The 19,214-nt window shown below is 36.6% G+C and overlaps 1 pseudogene; it reads right to left on the bottom strand.

Annotated features, from left to right (window-relative positions):
• Positions 1–373: 373 nt before the first annotated feature.
• Positions 374–19,214, bottom strand: part of LOC149254281 (uncharacterized) — a 70,822-nt pseudogene continuing 51,981 nt past the window's right edge.

Genomic DNA, 19,214 nt, shown 5'->3' on the forward strand with positions numbered 1-19,214 from the left:
TGCATTCTTTGCTTGCAAAAGGGCTACCAATGACTGTAATTAGAGAACCACTTTACGAAGTTCATCTGCTGCCTTCTACTTACAAAGCTCCAGCGACCCTTTACCATCTTGATAATACAAAGCTCACATAGCAAGGGGCTTTCCGAAAAAAACTTAAAAGAAATTTGTGATGGCCATGAACACTGGTGGTTTTCTACACCAACAGCGAGCTTTGAGGGTGGTCGATCAGTCTTTATTAAGAGGATATTGTAACAGCTCTGTTGGGATCTTAGAAATTTCATCTACCAGCTCTGAACCAACCAACCTTCTTCCACCATTGCCTAATCTGCCAAATTCAAACAGTCTTCTGAAGAGAGCTGACTTAATCACAGGTCTAGACTCGCCACGTATAAGTTGCAGCAGAGACCATGTAAGAGTATTGAATTGGACTGGCCTCTTCTGATTAAGATTTGATGTCAGCTGGGGCGATCGGCAAATTTGCAAAATTTGTGAAATGCTCAGCCGAGAGATCAATTTCAATCAGATTTTCCTCCTCTGGAAATGAAGCTCTCTCATTTTCTAGGAGATTTTGTTCACGAACAGAGCCCTGTTCAGGGAATCCCTCGAAATAAATCCAGATCAATGAGATTGGGTTCCTCTGTGACATCTGGGTACAGTCCACGCATCCCCTCAGCTACATATGTTTGGAACTCGCTGCTTTGCAATGGCAATTTCTATTCAATTCGCATCTTCGGAGGTTGAATTTGAAGAGTTCCCATGGAACATCTCAAGTCGACTCTCATCCCTACCATGGAAATGGAAATCTACAGGTGGGCCATTCTTATCCTTATTTGGGTTTGCTCCATCTGCTATCGAATGTGGATTCTAATAATCAAACAAAGAACCCAAGTTTTCTGAGGATGCCTCCGAGCCAGAGTCAGAAAATGAATCGAAGCTTTCCCAAGAAGAACGTAATGGTTCGGAGAAGAAATCATTTGAGCTCAAACGCAATGAAAATCTGGGTAGTTCATCACCTTCTCCTTCTCCTAAATCCAAACCTGAATAAAAGATACGCTGCCCAACGTGAAATGATCCATCTTCCTCCTCAAAAAAAAAGTTGCAGAAAATTAAAATAATTGTCAAATTAGAAGGGCAGAACCGGCAGACGGTTGAACGAAGTGTTGAACCCACAACCTCAGTGCTTCGGCTGCTTCAGATCTGCAGTAGATCCCACAAAAAAACTTCATCCGGCCAGATCTAAACTGTGACCAAAAAGTGCAGTCATTGATAAGCTACAATAAAAATAAAAATAACTGTGACCAAAAAGTGCAGTCATAGAACTGTGACAAAAAATTGCAGTTATTGATAAGCTACAATTAAAAAAAATAGGAGGTTAGGGAGGAATTGTCCCTTCGGGTAAAAGCAGTTGGAATGTGGGTAAAAAAATTCAATAAATCATGTAGAAGCAGTGTTTAAATCATGTTTTTGATGGTGGAAATAGATTTAACACCATCAATAACTTTTGGAGCACTTAAAATTTTGAAGTTTGATAGTTTTAATTTGGATTTACAAAAATTAGTGCTGGATTTTTTCAAAATATGGCCAGAATTTCCATAATTTTCTGGGCAAAAAAACAATCTGATTAGACTACGGCAAAAAAAATAGATCCATATCGTGTCACTCAATCAGATTTGTAGATCTAGAAAATATTGAGACATCTCACTAAAAACAAAAACTCCATAAAGTCCATTCAAATAATAAAATAAAATTACAGAGATTAGGAAGGAGTTGTTTTTAGTGAGTTTTTTGGATTTTCTCCTGCAGAATCTGGCAGAAAAAATTGATGTGAAATCTTGATTTGTGTTATTTAAACTGGTTTTTTCACTGTATTTATGGAATCAGCACCTTCAAAAACCCCTAGGGCACTTCAATTGTGCAGGGATTATCCATCAAACTTGTGATTTCAATAAAATTTTACCGGATTTTATTGAAATTAGACCGAAAAAGCTTCCAAAAAATCTCACTAAAGACAACTCAGATTAGGAATCGCCCACTTTAACATTATGCAAGAATATTCTATTACTCACATTATAATCACTAAATAAATACAAATTCCTTTATAAACTTACAAATCACCTTACTTAAGTTACAGAGAAATAAAGCATAGAAAAAATTGAGAAATAAATATAGAAAAAATTAATTCTAACCGTTCTTTGATTAAAATTACATTATATTTCAAAAATAACCTTTCAAAAATTTTAGAGAGACCGTGTAAAGGTGGGCTTAGTTACAATCTACCTACCAACCAAATAAGAGCATATTTACTTACCATACTTTGGAGAGGGTTATAATAAATGATGTCTAAAAGGATTTGTAACTGAGTTTTTGGTGTAGGTCGAATGATTTATACTCATCAAGGTCCTCTTTCTGGTGAAATTTTAATGGAACAAATTTATTGGTGGAATTTTAATGGAACAAATATTACGCTAGTTCATTCAATGAATGCACTCCTCTTTATCGGTGAAATTTTAATGGAACAAATATTATGCTAGTTCATTCAATGAATGCACTAGTATATCTCCTAGACTCAACTAGGATTTATTTTTCAATTTTTCTCATGCAAATCTATCGATATGTGATTATGTCCTAAGTCAACATTCAAGGGATTTACCAAGTTATGAACTTGGGATTTTACAAGTTATCTCCCAATTTATAGTAATAATTGCGAGATAATATGTTTTAGGAATTTATTTGATTTTTTTAAAATATATTTATTGGAATTATGAAAAAATAAAAATAAATAAATGAAATTAAAATATGTTTAATGAAATACAGATGATATTGTAGAAAATTAGAAAATAAATATTTTATAACAAAATTTTAATTTTAAATAAATTTGAACCAATAAATTTATTATAAAAATTTGAAAAAAATATTTCACAACAAAACTCTAATTTCAAATAAATATACTCGAATAAAATTATTAAAAAACAAAACTCAAATTTCATAAATAATATTAAATTTGAAAAATACATGTAAACACATTATAATAAAATTATTCATAAAATAATATATTAACATTAAAAAAAATGCAAAACAAGGATTACCATGCAATTTATGCAAACTTTTACTTTTCAATCTTCCCCTCAACCACCCCTTCTCCCAAAGGTCCTTCTTATGACTCTATTACATATATTTATATGATTTAAAAGTGAAAAATATAATAATATATTTTTCAACGCCTCTTATGGTTGTTCACTCACTCTTTACGCTTAGATATGCAAATTGTAATTCAAAAGACTCTTAAGTAAAATAATTGGTTATCATGAATTAACCTTATTCCATTTAATTCATGTTAAAATTTGTTATGAGCATGACCTATTCTGGAAGGGTAATCCATCGAAAAATACATCCTCATGATTGGGTCTTAGATGTGTTTCTTCATTGAACTTTTTGTGATATCAACCTATTCTAACAACTTAGGTTCATGTTGTTCTAGGAACTTCTTTTGCTGGTTGACAAGTCCACTTAGTTTAATGAACTCATCCTTTTTTAAAATGGTGGAAAGCCATATTGGTTGGCAACCTCTTGGGTGTTAATTATGAGTTCTTTATCAACTTGTAACAATTTTTTGGTGTCTTCATGGGCTTCCTTCATGCAATCTCAATCTTGTAACACGTTTTTGGTGTCTTTATGGGCTTCCTTAACGCAATCTCAGACATGTTGAATGTTCATAATAAGTTAAGTTGAGTTATGTTATGAGAATGAGTTAAGTTTATCTATGCTGAAGGTTTATAATAAGTTCAATTGAGTTACGTTATGAGCATGAGTTAAGTTTATCTATGTCACGTGAATGGAGAGGATGTACTTTCATTGGAATGGAATTGAACTCATCTTACTATACAATGATGTTGTTTAGATCTTGTAACTTTTTAACCAATTTGATGATTCTACATTCCAACCATCTTAAATGACCAAAACTATAATGAATAGATTCTTAATTGTGTGAACATGTTCATAATAATTGATTTGCATTCCTTATATGTTAAGCTTTATACAAGCCTCATTTTAACCCCAAAACCCTCAGTAAGCCCTAGATATTGAGTGATTACATTTCTATTAATAAATTGTTATGTAGGCTAGAGCCCCTCATGGTCTCATTTTATTATAATTGTACCCCTTGTCTCCTATATATTTACTAAGGAGACCTAGTCTTAGGATCATCAAATATTGTCATGTACATTGCATTCATTGTAAAAGGAGGTCTCCTCCTCGAAGATAACTATAATTATTGATTTCTTATCATTTTTTAGGCGTGGTAAAAATAACATTTGGTATCAGAGCTCATGATCGTAGGGTTTTGTTGCTTCAAACATGTCATCGTGACATTTTCGCTTTTTTTTTGTTGGGAGGTTTTAGAAGGTGAAACTCTTAGTTCAAATTTCAAATCTTGGTTCGCTATATTTTCGGAGATATGTTCCAAGGAAGGTAGGGTTTTTAAATTCTCCTAAAATTTGTCTCAAACTTGGACCACGTTGAGGCAAAATAGTGGTGAATATCTAGTTTAAATTTCATATCTTGGTTCACTATAGTTTTAGGTATATGCACTAAGGAAGTCCAAGTTCCTGAATGCTCCTGGAATCAGTTTCCAACAAGTCAGTTTGGCATTTCGAAATAATTTATTTATTTATTATTTATTTTATGTTTCATATAGTGAAACTTGAACCATATTAAGGAGAAATATTGAGGAATGACTGATTCAATTTTCAAAATTTAGTTCACTATACTTTCATAGTTATACCCTATGGAAGTTAGGGTTCATGAACAATCACAAAATTATTTTGAATAGGTAATCTTGTTGTTTTTGTTATACGCTCCTATCTAGTACTTTTCAAATTGTGAAATCTTAAGGGATTTTGGGAGACATAAAAGTACCTCAGATACAAATTCTAGAATTATATTTGAAAAATTGGACATGTGGCATGCTATACAAGTTTGCTCATGGGAAGAGGTCAAAGAGGAATTATAGAATCATAGTATTATAGAACAATTTTTTATATCTAGAAGGCCTCAAATCTTAGAGATATATCAATAAATCTTTGGCCATTACTATATTCATGAAATTAAGATATGTAACTTATCAGTGACCTAATTGTTGGTTAGAAGATCCCTTCTTTTGTGACTGAAATTTGTGAGAAAGAGAAGTGTTACTATTATTATTTTCCAACATTCTTTCAAAGAAAGCTACTACACCATCTACTCAAGGTTCATCCTTGACTCTTGAAGAATGTGAAGACTTAGAATTTATGGTATCTCAATTAGAGAATAAAATTAATGAAATGAACAACAATATGTTCAAAAAGGTGGATTTATTAGATTATCAAAACAAACTTAAAAGAGAAGTGGAAAAGAAGATGAATGAAAATAAGGAAGGAATAGAAAACAAGATGAATGAAAATAAGGAAGGAATAGAAAATAAGATAAATGAAAATAAGGAAGGAATTAAAAAGAATATGATTGAAAATATGGAAGAAATATAAATCCCATGATTGCCATGGAAAATGTTTTCTTGGAGAGGCGTCCTAAAACTGATGTGGAGATACAAGGAAAGCATGATTATAGGGAGAAGCGCAGTGTTGGGAATCAGTCTCATATGTGGAGTATGCTATCACAATTGGAGAGAACGGACATTGAATTGAATAACTATAATCATATCTTTTTAATCCAAGATCCACAGCATTAGGGCTTTAAGTTGGGACCAAGGAACTATTAATTTCAAAATTCGATATGAGGAAGTTTGATAGCAATGATCTTGTAACATGGATATTTAAAATGGAGCAATATTTTGATCTACACCAACTGGCATCCTTACAAAGGTAAATATTGCATCTTTCTTTTTAGAACAAAAGCAACATGTATGGTATCAATGGATTTGTGAAAGGAAAAAGGATTTTGTTATATCTTGGCCCATTTTTATAAACGAATTGATAACACATTATAGGGATATTAAGAACAATACATTCTTTAGTCAATTGGTAAATATTTTACAAAAATGTCAATTACAAAGTACATTCAACAATTCCAAAAGTTGATTCTCAAAGTAAATAACATTTCAGAGGATAATTTATTATACCTATGTATGGAAACTTTAAAGGAAAACATCTAGCATGAGGTGCATCTCTTTGAATCTAAACCTCTAGAGCATGCTTTCAATCTAGAAAGGAAAGTTGAAAGTAAAAATATGGCCACTAGAAAATCGATCACTAATAACTATAAGAAGATCTCACTCCCTCTCATAAACTAGCAAGGTTGACTCCTTAGCAAATGTATGAAAGAAGAGCAAAGGGGCTATGTTTTAATTGTGGCAGCAAGTATATTAAGGGGCATAAATGCAATGAGAAGAAATTATTCTACATTTACTCTAAAGAAGAAGAAGATTAAGTATTGGAAAAGTCACAAGATCTAGAGCTACAAGAGACTATTCGAACAATATCATGCCAGGCATTGGTTGGCATTAATACTCCACAAATCCTCTGTTCAGGAATTATCATTGATGTCAAAGCAATGGTTAAGTATGGCCTCAAAAGCATCACCTGAAGTAAATCAAAATTTTGGTGGACAAAATTAAGGAAAACACAAGAATGGATTACACCATCTCGCAATTCTCACCAAGACCTTTTCAACGGTAGGTGTCACACCCCCTAACTCCTCTTGGTTGAGTAGATATGACTTTTTGAAGTCAAATTTTGGAATTTGGGCCCTAGTGAAGACGACCCTCCTAAGGAACAAATTTGCCCTTCTAGATGTGAAGTTGGCCTTGTTTGGGGGTCAAAGAGGCCTATAAATAGGTTTTCTCCACACTCAATTTGGCAAGAAAATTAGTGGAGGAAGGAATAAGAACTTGGACATGTTGAGGAGTAGTTTAGAGAGGTTCATAACTAATGGACCAAGGAGTGTGAAGCGAGGTTGAAGAGATAGCTTTTAAAGGCTTTTCTATTTTGGTTAGGGAATTATAGAGGCTATTTTTGACTAGTTTTTTAACATCATTATGGATTAGATGAGGGAAAACTTTCAGCCCTGATCTAAGACTTATTTCATCCCTATTGCAGCCCTATTGTTTGACCTTATTACCTGCCTCAGGTTCATCCCTATAATAACCATGTTCCAACCCTGTAACAACCCTATTTGGGCCCTGTAACCTACCTTATATCCAGCCCTGTGAAAACCCTATTTTTGGCACTGTAACAAACCTTAGGTTCAACCCTATAACTAGCCACAGATTCAAACCTTATTCAGCCCAGTAAGTTGCCTCAGTTTTTGGCCTTAGTAGCCCTATTTAGACACTTTTAGAAACTTTTTTGGAGCCTATTTTGAAGCAATTTTGGAGAAATTTTTGGATTAATTTTTGGAGCTTATCTGGAACAAATTTGTTAGTAGTTTTGAAGACTATTTTGGAACCTGCTTTGGAGAAGTTTGAACAAGTTGATGCCTGAAAAGGATCGGTGTCATAATTCTTTTTCCAGATTGGTTTCTAGGCTTGTTCAAGTGGATTGGTATCCTCATTCTATTGCCAGGTTGGTGCCTAGGCTTGTACAAAAGGATTGGTGTCCTTATTTGACAGGTTGGAGCTTGAATTTGTAAAGGAGGATTGGTGTCCTCATCATTGTAATTTGAGCTAAAAATATACAAGTGATTTTTCATTTTTGAATTCTTGTGTCATGGCATGGTTTTTGTTTCGTAATTTTAATAGGTTTTAAATTAGAAAAATTAATGATTGGGTGAAACACTTATTCACCCCATGATCCGAATGGAAAATGGCATCAACCCATGGTATTCATCCACCCATGGTATTGTAAGTGGCATCCACCCATGGTATTGTAAGTGACATCAACCCATGGTATTCACTCACCCATGGTATTTGCCCATGGTATTGTGACATCCACCCATGGTATTCATTCACCCATGGCATTGACCCGTGGTATGATGACATCCACCCATGGTATTCATTCACCCATGGAATTGACCCATGGTAATGTGACATCCACCCATGGTATTCACTCACCCATGGAATTGATTCGTGGTATTGTAACTAAAAAATAATATAAGTAACAAGTCACATTTTGTAAAAGGACAGTTTGTCCACCACAATGTAGCTTTTACAGTTATTCTTCGTTTTTAATAAAAAATATCTTTGTGGTTTTGTTTATTGGGTGTTCTCCTCTTTTTCTTCTAGCATTTCAATTTTTCAGAGCTTGGGGGTCTTCCCCCAAGATTCGGATCAGTGGTATCAGAGCAGGTTACGATTCCATGGGAATGAGGGTTTCATGCATATTTCAGTTTCAAATTTTTGCAGCAATATTCAACAAACTTCAGGCACGCGCTGCAACCTCCATAGAGCACTTTCTTGGGCCAAGCAGGAAGAATTTTTCTTTTTTCATTTTTTTGCAAGAATTGTTTTTTGGGCGAAGAGTTTGCAGATCAGATCTGAAACATTTGGTGCAATATTTACAAAAAAAAAAAAAAATAACAGATCTGGATTCCTTGCAAAAAATACCAAAATTCAAAAAAACAATCGGCCGAATCGGAGTCTGGATGAGGGAGATATCGTTGATTTAAAATCAAATATGTTGTAGAATTTGTTTCTGATTGAAACTGGTGGATGGCGAGATAAACAAAAACACAAAGATTCAAAATAAGAATAAAGGACAAAAGACATGGGTGATTTGGAAGCATAATCTATCAACGCCTTAGAAGGAAGAATGAGAAGTTAACCAGAGAGATCATCTCTCCCAAAACTGCGAAAGAGGAAGTTAAGCAAGTAGAAGAAGTCTTGAGAAACAAATTAAAGGAAAAGGAAGAGATGTGAAATGTTGGAAGCTGAAGTAGTATCTCTAAAAAAGGACTTGGACAAGCTTAACAAAGATTTGAAGAGATCTAAAATTCTGGATGCCATTCTCAATTGTCAAAATTCACCATATGACAAGCCCAGGCTCAATTATATAGGTGAATCCTCTAGGTCATAAAAGATAGCCAGTAGTACTCATCGTTAAGGAAAGTCTAGAAGCTTCATCAAAAGCAATGTCGAAAAATCGAGAAGTTTTATCGATATCCTCAAAGGGTCTCCTCACAATCCTCACAACAATTAGGCAAAAAATATAGATCATCCAAGAAATGAGATACAACCCTCCCTTGAAGAAATGACTCACCAAGGAAATATTATACTAGAAGGTATCAAACTATATTCCTTGGTCATTTTTTCTTATGTAAAAACTTTGGTCATTAAGTAAAATATTGCAAACCTTATAGGACTAATCACCAACCTCCAAAAACTAAGGTTTTTAAATTAAAAGTTTAGACCAAATCAGAACTCATAATTATTTTTCTCTTCTTTCCATGTATATTATAGAATATTGGAAATGTAATAATATAGGTCATGAAGCACAAAATTGCTCATTAAAGGTAAGAGAAGGAGTCTTGAAAAGGAAGACCAAACAATCTACACCTGAGGAATGTGGGTCAGTTACGTATGCTCAGAACAAGCAGATCAAGTTGTTCGTTTACAATGGATGCTCTAAGCACATGACAGGAGACCAAAATAAATTCATCTCTTTAATTAAAGAGAAGGAAGGAAGTGTAACTTTTGGAGATAATGGGTCAGTTAGAATTGTTGAAATAGGTACCGTAAGTCAACAATGACAGGGGAAAATCACACAATGTGTTATATGTTGAATGCCTTAAGCACAATATTCTAAGTGTCATCCAAATGTGTGATCAAGGATATGATCTCATCTTCAGTGTTGAAGATTCTGAAATAAGGAGATCATCTTTAGGAAGTCTCGTAGGAAAAGGCGTACGAAAAACAGATAATGTATACATTCTTAGTGAAATTCAAGAATAAACATGTTGCATGATTCAATCAATCGAAATTTGGCTATGGAATAAACACTTGGGACACCTAAGCTTTGAAAACTTGATGAAGATCAATAAAACACAAGCAGTAAGAGATATGCCCAGAACTTCAAAACCAACAAATGTTGTATGTGTATCATGTCAGCATGGAAAACAAATTGAAGCCCCAAGGGATAGATCAGTTGGTTAAGTTCTTGTTGCTAAGTACCTCTCCTATCGGGAGGTCATGGGGTCAAATATCCTCGATGCCCTTGGGGTTATGCCTTGCTAGTTTGGCTGACATGTAGATCCCTTCCGGTTGATCTACTTGGATTTTCCCATGGATGTAGCAACCACTCAATGTCCGTGAACCACCATTAAAAAAGCATGGAAAACAAACCATGACTAGATTCAAGTCAAAGGAGTGCTCAACGTCAACGTTGTTGGAAGTTACCCACACAGATTTATGTGGACCAACTATAACTTTGACATTGCAAGGAGAAAGGTACTTTATGTTATTCATAGATGATTATACTAGAATGATTTGGGTTAAATATGAATCATAAGCGTTAGATTGTTTCAAAATTTTCAAAGCATCAGTTGAAAATGAAAGTGATTTGAAAATCAAGTGCTTAAGATTTGATTAGGGAGGAGAATTTACTTTAGGTGAATTCAATTAATTATGTGAAAAAACATTGAATCAAAAGGCAACTCTCTATTGCTATCACCCCACAACAAAATGGGGTGGTAGAAATAAAGAAAAAGTCAATGCATGAGACATCAAGAATGATGTTGTTAGAAGCTAAATTACCTGTTAAATTATGGAAGGAGGTAGTTGGGGCAACAGTATAAATCATGAACAGAGCACAACTCCAAGTAAATAAAAATAGGACTCCATATGAACTATGGAAAGGAAGGACCACTCTGTAAAACACTTCAGAATATTTGGGAGAAAATGTTTTATGAAAATAAATGACAATTATATGGGCAAGTTTAATTCCTGAGTAGATGAGGGAATTTTTCTTGGATACTCATTACGATGTAAGGCCTACAAATGCTACAACAATTGATTTTGAAAGATAGTAGAAATTATTAATGTAAAAATAAACAAGGCTCTACCCGAAAAGAAAAGGAAAAAAAAAAAAAAAAAAAACAAAAACAAAAACAAAAACAAAAACAAAAAACAAAAACAAAACAAAAAAAAACAAAAAAACAAAAACAAAAAACAAAAAACAAAAAAAAACAAAAAACAAAAAATCAAAAATCAAAAAACAAAAAACAAAAACAAACAAACAAAACAAAAACGAAAAAAAACAACAACGACAACAAAAAACAAAAACAACAAACAAAAAAAAACAGATCTAACAAATGAAAAAGACCTTACCTTTACAGATCAGTGGGAAATTGTTGCAAAAGAATAATGGGAATTAGAAAACCTAGAAGAAAAAAAGAAACAAAGACTCCAACTAAGACAACATTCAAGTTTGTATAGAAGCATCATCCGGAAAACCAAGTCATTGGAGATATGGATGAAGGGATACAAACACAAAGAAGAATGACCATTACACCAAAGAAAAAAAGCATAACTTTGCTATCCCAAATAGAACCAAATAATTTTTACTCAAGCATGTATCAATTAGCACTTGGTAAATGCGATGGAAATAGAGTTTAACCATATTGAAAAAAAGTGAAACTTGGGATCTCGTGCCTCTTCCAAAGGATAAAAATTTAATTGGAATGAATTCGATGTTCAAAAAAAAAATGAATGAAGAAGGACATATTATAAAAAATAAGGCAAGATTGGTGTGCAAAGGGTATGCTCAAATTGAAGGAATTGACTTCAAAGAAACATTTGCTCTAGTTGTTAGGTTAGATGCTATAAAAATGTTTTTAGCACTTACATGTTCAAAAATATTCAACTTCTACCAAATGGATGTAAAATTATCCTTTCTAAATGGAAATTTAAAGGGAGAAGTATACATCGAAAAACTTGAAGGCTTTGACTTGTCAGAGAAAAAAGAGTATGCGTGCAAATTCAAGAAGGTCCTGTATAGATTAAAACAAGCTCCAAGAGCTTGGTATGTCAAACTAGATCACTACTATCAACAACAAGGGTTTAATAGGGGATTTGTAAGAAGTAAATTGTATAAATTATGGTGTATATTTGCAATTTCTCATGAAATTTTAATCAAAATCACAAGACATGGACCTATTCTATTGCTCTGTAGAATTCAATTCACAATTTAGAACATCAATCACAAGCATGCAATACACAACATTTTTTCCAGGGGAAAGCAATCTGCTAAAAACCCCAATGCCTACTTGCATTAATCTGATGAATAGAGATGTATTATAATTTCTTTTCTCAACTGAGCATAATCGGCAAGTGAATAACCTATCTCTCTAACAAGATCTGACCCAGACTTAGTCAATTTTTGCCTCTACTTGAGCCCCTATTTCCTTGCGCAATTCCTTGAGAAATTAGGCCCCTATTATTTAGGAATTTCTCCAAAATGGATTGCAAAATTCCCAAGGTTGGTCATCTTAATGCATGAAACACTTGTACACTCATGAATAGTCTATAACTCATGTTACAATACCTTGGAATCTCCACCACAGCTGGGTAACCCGAATTCTCTACATGCACTAGCTATTTTGGGCTAATTGATTAGTTAACTAGATAATCACTAAGTTAGACTGAAGTCCCACTGCATAGTTGACCTTCCACTAGTTCCTCCAACAATTGGAACTAGTTTAACTAAAAACAACTTGAAATAATTGTCTTTGATTGCTACAAATTAGCAATCATGCATGCTTAACTGAACTCTAACTCCTCCAACTCGAATTTACTAAGATAATTGAGTGACAAGAGCCATGTCACCTCAGTTAACTACATTCAAGTTGTATGTTGATGTGGAAATTTGAATTTTCTCAATTTCACCAAGGAAAAATCAAATTGAGACTTTCTTGCTACATTTTTCAACACTCCCTCTCAGTAAGAGAGGAATTATCAACCACCCCTATCCTGCACCTTTGGAACTTGAACTTCCCTCCTAATAAGGCCTCTGTCAAAATATCAATATCTGTTTCCTCTATCGAAATGTATTGTAGCAACATTATCCACCTCTACACATAGTCCCGTAAATGGTGATACTAAATATCTATATGCTTGGATCGACAGTGAAATACAGGATTCTCAGAGAGCTTACTGCAACTCTGATTATCACAATAGATCACTATTGGACCCATCATTTGACAAAACAGTCCCACAAGTATCTTTCTCATCCAAATCACCTCACATGTTGCTTGACTTGTAGCCATGTATTCTGCTTTTTGTGAGTTGAGTGCCACAAATATTTTCTTCCTTTTGTACCAGGAAATAGTTGCGGACCCAACACTGAAAATTCCACGTTATTTACTCTTTCAGTTGGATGGAATCCCTGCCCAATCTGCATCTATGAAGCCACACAACTTCACTCCCTCTGTCTGTTTGTACCATAATTCATATTGGGCAGTAGCTTTGAGGTACCTTAAAACATGCTTATATGCCTTGCAAAACAATTTGGGCAGCCTAACCATATCTTGAATCAGTTGGTTAACTGCATAACACATATCTGGTTATTTGTTCACAAGATACATCAGTGAACCCATTAGCTATCAATAAATGGTAGCCTCCACTTCCTCACCTGAAGTGGCATCCTCCTTTCTCCATTTTGTCGCTAGAGATGTCTCCATGGGTTTGCAAATATCCATGCGGAATCTCTACAATATCTTATTTTCATACTTGCCTTGAGAGACAAATAGTTCCCCATCGCCTTTCCATACATCCAACCCGAGGAAGTAGTGCATGAGACCCATGTCCTTCATTTCAAATTCTCTTACAAGGTCCTCCTTGCAAGATTTGATCAATCCTTCATCACCGGTTAAAATTAAATCATCAACATATAAGACACCTCCTCCTCAATAAACCCATTGACAAATGTTGTTTTTACATTCATTTGGTGGATCTTCCACCCCATCTGTGCAACTAGATCAAGAATTAATCTAATGGATGAGTACCTTGCTATAGGAGCAAAGGTATCCTCATATTCAATTCCCTCAAATTTAGATTACCCCTTGGCTACAAATATGGACTTATACTTCTCTATGCTTTCGTTTTTTGCATCCTTAACCTTTAATATCAATCTTGAACCCACAATTGACTTATCTGTTGGTTTTGGGACCACTTCCCAAACATTGTTCTTCATAATGGATTTGTATTCCCCCACCATTGCATCAACCCATATAGGTTTCTCTACTGCTTCCTCGAAAGAGGATGGCTTAGTCTCTATAAGCTCAAGCATTAGAGGCATGTAGCCAGTGTACCAATCAGGTGACCTCCTCTACCTACGAAAATTTGAAGGAGCTCCCACATTCTCCTTTGCATCCTGCACGAGTCTATCAACTTCCCTAGTTCTTTTTCTACATTATCTAGATGTTTCTGCTTGATTGGATGTATCCACTCTCTGCTCCTCTACTTTTGGTTGCTCCACAACTTCTTGAGGCTCCTCCTTTGGAGCTTAAAGATCCTATTCTAGTGGGATCTTAAGCTCCCTCTCAAGAGAGCACCACATCACTTTATCCTCATCAAATTTTGCATCCATTCACACAACTTTCATTATGAGGGATTGCAAGTACACATGGTAGTTGTGGGGAGTTTTTGTGTAACCCAAAAATACCCCCAACTCTGTTGTTGGCTCAAGCTTCTTCCTTGATTCTTTGGAGACATGACAGTAAATATAGGCTCCAAAAATCACATTCAACTTTCTCCTCAAGAAATCCTCCTCCTGTGTAATCATGCCCAGAATTCGATGAGGACTTTGGTTTTGCAAATAGACCATTTTGTTGCATGCATCTTCCCACAAGTGCATGCATAGGCCTTGTTCATGAAACATCACCCTCACTGCTCCCACAATGCTATGGTTATTTATCTTAGCCACCCCATTTTGTTGTGCGTCATGGGGTGTTGTCATCTCTTGTCGAATGCCGCCTTTGGTACAAAAAAATTTGAATTCATTCAACACGTACTCACCTCCATTATCACTCTTGAGAGCCTTCACATTATTTCCAGTTTCTTTCTCAACCAGTTCCTTGAATTCTACGAACTTGGAGAACGTCTCATCTTTCTTCTGCATGAAGAAGATCTAGCACTTCCGTGAGAAGTCATCAATAAAAATGACAAAATATTTGTGTCTTCTAGTGGAGGCTATCGAGAAAGGTCCACAAACATCAAAGTGGATCCTTTCTAGGACTGCATGTGCCTTGTTGTTCCAATCATGGAAGGTGGATTTTGTGTACTTCCCCAACGTACATCTTTTTCATACATCCTATTGCTCAAGTGCTCCTTTACAAAGGCTAATGGTTATTTGTCGCATAATATTTAAGGTGCCATGATGCAAATGGCCAAGTCTTATATGCCAAAGTTCACCAACATCATGGCCCTGCACATTTTCTGCCTTAGTGCTTAATGTGAAAGAATATTCCACTTCTAACTTATATAGTTTCTTCACACAAACCTCGATCTGCTTCACATGTCCCATGGCTATGTGTCTCAGGAATGAATTCCCTTTGCTGAAGATCACATCATAGCCACGGTCTTCCAAAACTGCAACAAAGATTATATTTTTCTTTAGGCCCAGAACGAACATGACATCCTTGATTCTGAGAGGGGATCCTGACTCCCTCTTAAAGGTTATTGTACCAACCCTGGTCGTGTTGTTCCTTTCATCGTCCCCTAACTTGACGTGCATCTACAAATATTTCTCTGCAAGGTCACTGAAAAACTCTCTACACCCTGTCATGTGGAATGGTGCACCTTATTCCAAGTACCACATGCTCCCCATCATTGTTTTGTCCATGCAAGCGATAAGGGTAAATTCAAGCTCAAACTATGAAGCCAAGGCTTTACCTATTTCTCCTCTAAGGTCTTCTTTCTTGACTTTTTTTTTGGACACTTTGCGGTAGAGTGCCCCAATTCATGACAATGGAAACATTTGATTTTGGAACAATCTTTCTTCTTGCCCCCTTGGCTAGATTCTGGTTTGGTTTGATATTTCTTCCATTTTCCCTTCTTTACCTTTCCAACCAATGCAAATTTTTCTTGATATTCGCCCTTGGATGAAATGCCATATCTGGTATTCTGCCTTATTTCATCTTATACCAAATCAGACCATAAGCGTTCCCAATTCAGTATTTTCTCCCTCTCGTTCACCGAATCTTGGTAGCTATGTGTTGAAGGTGTTGGACCCACCAACATGTCAAGGGATCTCCCTGGTAAGAAGTCCCAACTAGACCTCAGAACGTTTGGTGTAGGACTCCCAGTAGTGGGTCGTACAATATCACCTTGACCGCGATGGTGTGCAGAGGCAAGTAAGATGTCCCTGTTGGTAGCAAGGGTGTGACATATGCAATAAGTCAAGGAAGGTGCATGAGCAGTTCTAACACACAGGGGGTGAGGTGAGTGCACCCCTTGGAAACCTATGAAAGCACAGAGTTAAGAAGGGAACACACGAGCAAAGATGCATCACAAACTAGAAAGCAAGTGAGCTAGAAATCCAAAGTGATGGTTAAACCAACAACACATTTCAGTAAGATTCATACATACTTATATAGGAAATCCATACATGCATGCGTAAGCAAACAGATACATATATTATTAGAGTAGACAAGTTAGCTGAAATACAATAACAACATATGCATGAAACGTGTTGGCTCTGTTATATTAAGAAGTGAAAGTTCCAGTCATACAATACAACCATGACCAACCACTAGTTCCGACAGCAAAATGTTATAGTCACTGCCGCCTGCTCCTCCAAAGAGATATACTAGCTCTGCACAGTGGAGAAGCCAAGGCTTGTTACAATACTGTCTGAGCCTTCTCTACAATACTCATATTGGAATCTTGGTTGACCAAAAGCCTATACAATGAGTTATGAGGTACTATAAATAGAAAGGGGTTGGGTGACCCTTGACATCCCCCTCTGTGACTGTTCAACTACCCTCATGACTCTTCAACTACTATATGACTATTACATTCAACTATCAACACTTGGAATTTCACTTTACATGATGTTACATTACAATGCACATGTACCCATGTGGGATGGCATAGGCTTGAGCAAGCCATGCAAGACATCACTAAGGCTCGGACATATGTGGGATGACCAACTCTTCGACATCCTCATGGTGGTTGACCATGGCGAACTGATGCCAAGTTTGGTGGTCCATTGTGGTGTCCGCGCACTCAATGGTGACATCCTATTGAAAGCAAACTCTTGCCTTTGTTGCATGCCGGTACACTGGTATGGATCCTCTGTCCAATTCGTCTGATAACATGCACATGATCATCCTGGGTGCGACCAGACCGGAAACATGTTGATGCATAGTGTCTGTGCTGATCTCCAAGTATGTGTTGGTGGTTGTGCGCGTCAACTTGTCGGAATACATGTTCAGGTCCAGTCAGACTTGCTTCTTGTCTTCACCTCGGTGAGTGTGCCAAATGGGTGGGATCGCATGCGTGCGCACGATGACATGCATGATGTTCAATTCCCTTACATGTGATCAACAACACGGCTTACCTTGTATGTTGTGTTCCAACTGCTGGGATGGATCTATAACTTGTGCGGGCGCAATTTCATCTATTTGTGCATGTTGTGCCCCTATTGTACCTGTTCCTGCTGCAACTTATTCTCTCATCTGTGAAGCTCTTGTTCTTCCTTGAGTTGCCACTTCAGCACATGAAACTCCTTCTTTGTTTCTCTCTCTACCTTTGTGGGATATTCACGCCGCTCCGTCACGTTATAGCTTCAATCTCCAAAGTGTCTTTCATCACGAGTGGATTTTCTTTGAACTCGCAGCTTTGCTCCGCCTCTGTGTTGTCAACAACCTTCCTCTTGCATTTGTCACATGTGGGTGTGTTGCCTTCTACTGTTGCTGATGGTGTTGCTCATTGTGATGCTACTACCATATTATCTTGATGTCCTTGTCTACAAACAACTTAATGTCTTCATAGGTATGCAAGCTCATAGACACCTGCTTGGTTGTAACTCCGTTGTGCTCTCAACAATGTCCTTTGACTCTGCTCTCCTGAAGGCCATTGTACTTGTGCTGCTGAGAGACAGAGGAACACTTGTGATGCCTGGATACATAGCAACACCTATGGAAAGCAACCTATCAGTCAAAAACCAAAATAAACTTGAGGACTGACTTGCAATATACCTGTGTGATTGATTGTGAAGATTGTGTAATTTCCGTTGGGAGGTCGGGAAACTGACTACCAAAATTGCGCAAGGCATATTTCAGGATGTCAGAAAGCTGACTGGCTGCTGGAACTATGAAATGCATAGTCCAACCTAGCATGCTGAGGACCAAAACTGCACAATGCGCAATTTCAGTCAGTAGTGACATGCAACCAACAAATTGCATTGCGCAGTTTCTAGGGACAACAGGACACTGCCTCCAAGACTTGCATAATGTAAGCCTGGAGTTTAATGTTGGGCCAAACTTGTGCAATTTTTGGAGGCAAGGTAGAGTCTTCACTTTCAGAAATGTGCAGTGTTAGCCGGGCAAGGCACGGTCTAGGCCAAGGCAGCCCAGACCAGCTGACGGGCAACCGAAAACATGAGAAGTATGAATGCATGATGAGATGAGTGCAAACAAGAGTGAATTATTATGCATGCAAACAGTAAGTGCATGATTCAAAAATAGGATAGCACGCATGCGAGTGAAGTGGGTCGTCGCGACAGCGACCGTCGGTGCAAAAATGCTATCATGCATGCGACAACAGTGAGATGCAAACAAAAACTGAAACGACGCTTGTACAAGCTAATATGCATGCAAATGACAGCAAACATTCATAGAAATCAAGCAGACAACACTCACACAAGTCGAAACACAAAAAGCGGCAGAAACGCAGCGCAGGATATGCGAAGCGAGCTTAGCCCACAACAGCTGATATGAATGTGTCGACGAATCCTAGATGTAATGTGGAATGTCAGAGCTGCAAGATTGATGCGAGGAATGAGCTCTGCAGCGTCTGGAAAAAGGGTTTTGATAAAATTGAGGTTATGACGTGCATGCCACAAATCTAGGAAAAGCGACACTTGGAGGGAGGTTTCTAAAGTGATCCATGCATGTAATCTCTAGCTGCTAAAAATGGATCCCTAAATCCATGGATTCCTTTGCATGCTTCCTTGGAAAAGCAATCCATGCATGAAAATTAGTTTTTCTCGGTCCCAAAGGGAACTAGTCAACCTGAAGGCACATGCATCGGGCTGTGAGCCTAGGGGAGGGATTTGTGCAGTTTCTGG

This window comes from Pinus tabuliformis, chromosome 7, assembly GCF_031772625.1.
Source record: "Pinus tabuliformis cultivar Carrire ecotype Pingquan chromosome 7, CPIR1, whole genome shotgun sequence".
NCBI classification, from domain to species: Eukaryota; Viridiplantae; Streptophyta; class Pinopsida; order Pinales; family Pinaceae; genus Pinus; species Pinus tabuliformis.